Genomic DNA, 8,702 nt, shown 5'->3' on the forward strand with positions numbered 1-8,702 from the left:
ATGGGAGGAATAGATGAACTCTAGATAGGGCAGAGGGGCAGGAGGGGAAAAGAGGGGGCAGCGGGTTAGCAAGGATGGTGGAATGTGATGGACATCATTATCCAAAGTACATGTATGAAGACATGAATTGGTGTAAACATACTTTATATACAACCAGAGATATGAAAAATCGTTCTCTATACGTGTAATAAGAATTATAATGCATTCTGCTGTCATTTATTGTTAAAAAATCAATTAAAAATTTAAAAAAATAAAATTGTGAGTAAGATGAAAATGAGGCTTTTAGGGTGTTTTCCTAATCCACTCTATTTTCTTTATAGGAAGAGGAAAATTGGACCCACCAAGAGAAACTGGTATGTGCACACCCCAGAGGAAACACCATATGAGGACACAGTGAGAAAGAAGGTAGTTATCTGCAAGCTATAAGAGACTCAGAAGAAACCAGTGCTAGACCTCAAGAAAAGTGAGAAATTAATTTCTTTTGTTTAATCCACCTCATCTATGATAATTGGTTATGGGAACTCTAGCAAAATAAAACACCTTCCTTCATAATTAGATTGCAATTTCCTTGAAAGGATTTCCAAAATGTATATATTTATATATATCTGGTGCTTACTTCATATTATATCTTGAATATTTTGTATATATCTGGTGCTCACTTCATATTATATTTTAAATATTTTCAGTAAGGTGAAATTTTGTGTTCAGACGGAGAATAAAGCACTCAATCCTGATCAATGTATTTATTAGAATAGCTGATAATAAGTAGGTTTCACATTTGTGTCTTTCTTGATCCAGGCATTTTGAGAAAAAGTCCTATCCTTCAATAATTTAGAACATTTTTTTAGATGAGAAAAAATGCATTCATAGGGAATTCAATATAGATTGCCTAGTTTGGCCACGTGAACAACATTCTGAGATGGGCAAGGTAGATGTTAAATACACTGTTTTACAGAAGTAGTCTAAGGCTCAAATAAGATAGTCAGGAAATTGCTTGCATGTGATCCAGCTCTTCCTATTCCAGCTTCAGTTTTATTCCTTTCCATAATATCCTTGCCAAGGACAATTAAATTTTAAGAAAAAGAAATCCTCACAATACAAGGAGTTAGAATACTTAGATTTTAGAAATAGATCTACTTCCTTCATGAACTTAAGCTCATTCATTCACTCATTCAACTTAATTTTGTTAATAGCCTGTGATGTAAAATGTATTGGGCAAATAATAGTTTACAGGAGACTCTGCTTTTTTGTTTGCTAAAGGCAAAAATGATATTTGTTTTGCATACCTGTCAGGGAAATTTTTTTCTTTTTTTATTGTTGGTTGTTCAAAACATTACATAGTTCTTGATATATCTTACTTCACACTTTGATTCAAGTGGGTTATGAACTCCCATTTTTACCCCATATACAGATTGCAGAATCACATCAGTTACACTTCCACTGATTTACATATTGACATACTCATATCTGTTGTATTCTGCTTGTCAGGGAAATTTTGAAGATGAAGATAAGGAAGCAAGTCTATTCCATTGAGAAGAAGGGTTTTCCTTTTCATAGTTAAGATCCATTTTGGCAACATGAGTACAGGTTGTGGATCCTTTGTCATGTATAAAGCTACTTCTGAACAGCCATTGGACATAGAAATGTGATGATATATTTCATTTTGAACACAGTATCCAAGATAGAGAGTGGTATTTGTGTTAGACCCTAAGCCTCTGGGAAAAATACAGACTATATTTCTAAGATAATCATTGGAGAGGAAGTAGGTCTATGAAGAAAGAATCTGTTTCCCCCTCTATGTTCATCATAAATCTCTTTATCTTTGGGGGACCAAACTGGTCATGTAATAAAACAAAAGGTCCCAGACATGAGCTAATGCAGATTATAAATTAAAAAATTAAGTTCTAGCACTTCCCCTCAGGGTGCATAACATGATTCCCATTGTATGGGAAGAAAATAGTAGAACTTCTATGATATTTTAATGTAGCTCAACATTATTTTTTATCTTTTATATATGACATATGAATATATATGTAAAATAAATAAATAAGCATTTACATGTAGGGCATATATACTCAAATGTGATTATTGTTAAGAGTTTGTAATCCTCAAAACACAGAGTTTGTTGGCACAGTAGAGAAACCATTTTTGGATCTACTATTTTCTAAATTCACCAATTATTATGTGTGTGATCTTCCAAAACATTTAACATTTCTAACTCTGACTTCTCAATAAAATGAGTATGATATTTGGAATATATGCCTCATATAATTGAGAACAAATAAAATAATTTTATTTATTTTTTACCCAACACAAGAAAACATTCCATGTCTATGCCCCCTAAATGATATAGTTTATATATGATAATTGATATAAAGCACTTTGTAAATTCTAAAGCATCATATGGTAGTTTCTGCCTGAGTCCTATTTCAAGTTTTTAGTACTCTCCTTTTCTCTGAGAAACATACACACATATGCACACACTGAAATTTAGCCTCTCCTTGGAATTCCCATTCACTATACTCATACATGTTGTTGGAGGGACATTGGTTTATATAATATATGAATGAACAGCATAAGAAGTCCAAAAAACACAAATATTATTTTTAAATAAACCATATACTTACTTTGTGGTATATGATAAACTTAAGAACAATATTTAGAGCTCTTATTTATTTTTAAAAAATCAAAATTGTTAATCTGGTTTAATGTATCCAAGTGAATTTGGGGAATGTTAAATTTTTGTAAATATTCATTTATGTCTGTAAACCATGAGAACAGAACTTCCTTAATTTAAGAGATGTTATTATTTAATTTATTAATATCCTCTTGGGGTGGGAAGCATTTTATTCTTCTACAGTGAGAGATCAAGGGTTTTTATCAATTATACAGACACAGAGCTCTTATAGTTTCAGTTCTAAGGTTAAAAATAAATGGAGCAATGCATAAACTTACCAGTCTGCATCATAACAATTTACTCTCTTTCCCAGTAGGCACACAATTCTTAATTGCTTTGAGCTCACAACTGATTCAAAGAGAATACCAAATCAGGTTCTGTGCTTTCACCAAACAGAAAATAAATCTATCATCACCTGAAAGCAATTCCAAATAGAGAATAACTTGTGGGTTATGTGCAAGTCAAAAACAAATGTAAAATCTCCAAATCAGAAAAGAGTTGAAAAATACGCAGAGAGAAAAAGAGAGTCAGCAAGGTTAAAAGTTACTTTCCTGTTTAAAATTCACTCTGGAGCCAAGAAGAGGTGTGCCTGAGATAAACATCCCAGGAGGTACTCATCTCAAGCCCCTCAGTTTAGTTAGTCTGTCAGTTTAGTTCACTTAGATATGGAGTGTGGAACAGCCTCTGCAACTGCTAAAGCATGGTTTTAAAAAAGTTAAAAACATGATCTCATTCAAAACCAAATGCACATATCAAAGATCTTAATCAACTCTTTAGAGAACCAGTAAAAATGGTAAGACCAGTTCAAAGTGCATTTACAGACAATTCAGCAAAGAATTGTTGGGATGAAATTGCTGGATTAGATAGAAAACTATGCCCTATAGAGCAAAGAAAAGGACCTTTGGACTTACCTTTTATTCAGAAAGAGATTTGTTTCTTACTAGACAAAAATTTCACAAGCTTAGTGTGTTAGATCACTGTCTGAAAATTTAATTTAACAGAATTCAAATAAAGCAAGTTCCATTTTAAGTAACTGAGATCTGTGCCCATGATAATAGCAATTTGATGAAGAGGATTCAGCTCTTACTTGAATTAGTCAAGGAATATGTGACTAGACAGAGGTTACAATGTGTACACCCTTTCAGTTCATTCAAAGCCACCCCAAACAAAACAACTAAGGGGTTGAGGTGAAGAACTATAGCTGTATCATGAGAACACTCTCCTGAATTCTTTTTCTTGGCTATGTTTCATAAAACAGACAATGGATCACAGAGGACTGCTTGGCAAAAGGGCAAAAAGTGGATTGAGCAAAAGGGAGACCCTGACAATTGTCTGAAGCCACAATGTGGTCCCTTTTCCATCCTTGCAAATAGTAATTCCTTTCTCTCGCTTAATTGACAAGTAGCTTAATTGACAGGTTCATTGGCTTACAGAAAATCCACAGAAGGAAAGACAAATCTACATGGACTGAAGGGGAAAATAGAGGTCATATTGTGAAATGTGATTCTGATAGATGCTGCTCAGGGACCATGAATAGATAGCTGTAGTGAAGGGATTATTATTCTGTCCTAATCACATCTGTGTTTAGGTCACGTCTCTCAGTCCCAGTAACAGCAGTAATTTCCCCTGGTTTTAAATATGATTGTATACATATTTTTGTAAATTTGCTATTACCATCAGTCACTGTGGTCCAATCCCTTTTCACCAAACATACAATCATTGTGAACTACCTCTGAATCTCAAGTGTTTCTTGTGATAGAACATGGTATTTTTAAAGTTTTGATTTTAAGCTTCACATCTTCCATAAATTGCCATGTCACCGTTCAAGTTAATTGCCTGTAACAATGAAAGCGGTCCTCATCGATACATGGATCAGCCTTGTCATACCAGGGCATGAGGAAGAGGTATAAATAATCAAGTGAAGCTGGCATATGGATCCAGAAATTTTAGCAGGAAAAAAATGATTTAAAGTGAATAGTTAATCTTTGAGTGTCAGGAGTTCAAAGGATAGAAAATGCCAGAAGGATGTACTGTTTTCTGATCTCCCTTTTGTGGGTAATTTGAAGCCTAGAGTAATAGGCATCAATTGGGATCTCCAAATCCTGAGCTTAGGTCCAATAGCAGATGAGGTTGCCAACTTGCATACTGTGCAAATGCCATTGCGTTTGGAACCCGGGAGTTGGAAGTTCTAACAATGTGTAGAAAGGGACAGAACACATATTAACAAGAATTTGCAATGAGGCTTGTTGAAATATTTCCAGCATAAGTTTGATAACTTCTCCTTCACTGAAAAAAAAAATAGCTATGGTAAATAGGATGCAGCCATAAGTCTTAAGCAGAGGTCAAATAAATATGATAACAGGGCTCTAGATCTCTCCTGGTCCCCAATGCTACTATTGATTTCTGAATCCAGACACCCTACTATTGGGGTAATGGTGATACTTATCTGATAGCTATCTGCTAACCGTGGGGTGAATGTGACTAAGGGATATAGATAAATTGCATTAGAATGTCCAAATAGTTGACAAAATTAGAGAGGCCTTAAGTCATATCGCAGGATCCATCTTATGATGCCACGGAGTGGATGTACTACTATAGGAGGAGGCAATGTGGACTAGCACCTGCACTGAGGACGTTGATCACAGGGGGCTGGCTCTTTTGAATTTCTGCCATGATGAATTGTGACAAGCCAGCTTTATGGGCCAACAAGGCAGCTGGCAGCCCAGATTGTGTGCTCTACATTGCTAAAAACAAAAATTCCCAAAAGAGGTCGCTATTAAGTTATGATTTGGCAGAATGGTATTTCTCAGATCCTTTATGTGAACAGGCTTTGAGAAGAGAATAGATGAGAGACAAGCGGGTATCTGAGGGCTTCCCACAGCCTTCCCTGGGGACTCTGAGGTAGGAAAGCGTGTGTGCAAATGAGAGTGTTCAGGGGGCAAAAAAGACTTGGGTTTATTTCACACTCTTTCTTAAATTAAATCCTATTCAAAACGAGGTTGGTGATTGTGCCTGGTTCAGTGGAGTGCCTATGAAAAGACCTGTATTCAAATTCCCTTATACTGATTATCAAGTGTAGAATCTTCCCTGGTGGAAGTAATCAAACAAGCCTGTATACCTCCTAGGATATTGGAAATATTCAACTGAGTTTACCGATGAGATTATCCGACTCAGTAAATAGTTCATCAAGTGGCATAAAAATATGAAAGGATTATTATTATTCTACTATCAACTCATTCATTCAACTAATACTGAGTAAATAAGGTAATTTGTGTCCCAAAGAAGTTAATTATATGAATGTCCTTGTATTTAAATATTTTCCAAATTCTTTCACATCCAAATAATTGGCAAACCCCATTCATTATAAAATTTTTAAGTTCAAAACTTAAAATGCATGGCAAAAGTTCAGCAACCATTAATAAATTATGCCGTACATTTTAATTTGTTACAATCAAAAAACAAATCTTATCAAGACTAAACCAAAGAAATGCACTCTCAGTAGTTATTTTAAGATGTCATAAATAACCGATCAAACACTAGGAGCTGCCAACATTATTAACTTGGGCCCTTGGTCAGCACTGGGGAAAGTGCAGAGGCAATTGCAAGAAATTGAAAACTAGTACTTTGATTCAGAGTCAGCTTCTGAGAACAACTGGAGTCTTGAACGAAGGACAATCTTGGACTATGTATTTGAACAAATGACACCCCCATGAGCAACAATTTTGTAAATCACTCTTAGACAAAATTGCAATGTGATGTATGGAAATCACCCCTAGTTCTATCTCACCCTTGGATGGTGGAACCAGGGGAGGCATGGAAAGTCAACTGCCCTCTTCACTGGTGTCAAATCTCTGTATTTATTCATCCAGGCTTTCTGCTATTTGGAACTGTGAGAGGCAATAGGAACACAGGTTTGTCTTTAGTTGTTAGTGACAAAGAAAAAAAACATCCTGTTTACTTGAGGCAGTGCCCATTAGCACCTCCTTTTCCTCTTAGCTAAAAGCATTGCTCTCCTTACCTGTGACCCGCAGAAACTGAGGAGGCAATGGAGCAGTCACGGGTACCTCTTCAAATGCTCACCTATTTTACCCAAGGGAATGAGGGGAGCTATAAAGTATAAACACTTCTTGTTGACTTTCCCTGAGAATTAATACCATCCTATGGTTAGTGAGGTTAGGTGGCAAGTTCATCGTGAGTGAAGTACTTCCTTGTGCTAATGACCAGAAGGCACCATCATAACATGAACAGAGCACGGAATTCGACCTCAGACACATTTTAGGTTTTTTTTTTTTTTTTAATCTGCTCTACTTCCTGTTTCCAATGCATCTATTTAATGCCATTGTGGTCTTTGTGAAAATACTTATCTAAAACTTGAGTTTCTGAATCTGTGAAGTGGTAATAACGATGACTATACTGTGGATGTGTTAAAAATGAGGTCCTTTGAAAATAGAATACTGTCACCTCCGTCACAATTCATCCTTCACAGTCCAACCAGGGATCACCTTCAAGTCTACCAAGGGATCCTATACTGCTCTCATGATTAAAGGCTAACTATTGCATGATTTGTTACTTCTCCAGCTTTACCCACACAGTTATCCAGCTATTTTTAATTGAATTATCCAAAATGCTTTTTCAAGTGTTTTCAGGTCTAATACCATGCCAGTTCCTGCCCCAATCCTATCTTATTTATTTATTTATTACATACATACATGACAATAGTGGAATGCATCACACTCATTATTACCCATTTACAGCACAAGTTTTCATAACTCTGTAGATAAAGTATGTTCCTATCTTTGTTCACTACATTTGTCTCCATCCTTCTGACTTTACCAGTTTTTCTCAGAGCTCTCCTTTGACTATGGTAAGTCTGGTTAGGTGTTCCCTTCAAAGGTATTCTTCCCAATTCACAGCACTAACTGTTCTCATCACAAATGCCTATGATTTGACTGTCATCACCTAATAGTTCCACAGAGTCAGACATAATAGTGATCAGTGTTATCTATTAAAAGTTCCAGTTTTTCCAGCTGGAACCATGGAGGGTGCCAAAGAGAAGAAAAAGAAGGTTCCTGCTGTGCCAAATACCCTTAAGAAAAAGTGAAGGAATTATGCAGAGCTGAAGGTGAAGTGCTTGGGGAAGAAGTATGCCCACAAGACTGCTTTGAAAGGCAAAGAGGAAGCTTATCTATATGAAAAAGCCAAGCATTACCACAAGGAATACAGGACAAATGTACAGAATGGAGGTTTGAATAACCAAGATGTCAAGAAAAACTGGCAACTTCTATGTACCCGCAGAACTCAAATTGGCATTTGTCATCAAGGTCAGAGGTATCAATGGTGTGAGCCCAAAGGTTTGTAAGATGTTACAACTTCTTTGCCTTCGCCAGATCTTCAATGGCACCTTCATTAAACTCAACAAGGCTTCAATAAATATGCTGAGGATCGTGGAGCCATATATTGCATGGAGGTACCCAAACCTGAAATCAGTGAATGAACTAATCTATAAGTATGGATATGGCAAAAACAATAAGAAGCAAATTGCATTGATAGATAACGCTTTGATGATTGGATCTCATGGTAAATATGGAATCGCCTGCGTGGAGGATCTGATTCATGAGATCTACACTGTTAAAAAATGCTTCAAAGAAGCAAATAACACTACGGCCTTTTAAATTTACCAAGAGGTGGAATGAAGAAAAAGACCACCCATTTTGTTAAAGGTAGAGATGCTGGTAACAGGGAAGACCAGATTGACAGGCATATTAGAAAGATGAACTAAAGTATCTACCATGGTATTTTTGTAAACTTGTCAGTTAATAAAATAGTACCTGCTCTCAATGTAAACAACAACAACAAACAAACAAACAACAACAATAACAAAAAACCCCACAATTCCATTTGTCCTTCCAAATACTCAGGAAGATTGGACTTCTTCCAACTTGGAACATAGTTATCATTACATCTCTTGCTCTGAGCCATAAGTTACAGACAGACAAGATATGGTCATTTTGGATAGAAATTTCAA

The 8,702-nt window shown here is 35.9% G+C and overlaps 1 pseudogene; it reads left to right on the top strand.

Annotated features, from left to right (window-relative positions):
* Positions 1-7,712: 7,712 nt before the first annotated feature.
* Positions 7,713-8,456, top strand: LOC101962788 (large ribosomal subunit protein uL30 pseudogene; annotated as a pseudogene).
* The last annotated feature ends 246 nt before the right edge of the window (positions 8,457-8,702 follow it).

Source organism: Ictidomys tridecemlineatus, chromosome 4 (genome assembly GCF_052094955.1).
Source record: "Ictidomys tridecemlineatus isolate mIctTri1 chromosome 4, mIctTri1.hap1, whole genome shotgun sequence".
In the NCBI taxonomy this organism is placed as follows: Eukaryota; Metazoa; Chordata; class Mammalia; order Rodentia; family Sciuridae; genus Ictidomys; species Ictidomys tridecemlineatus.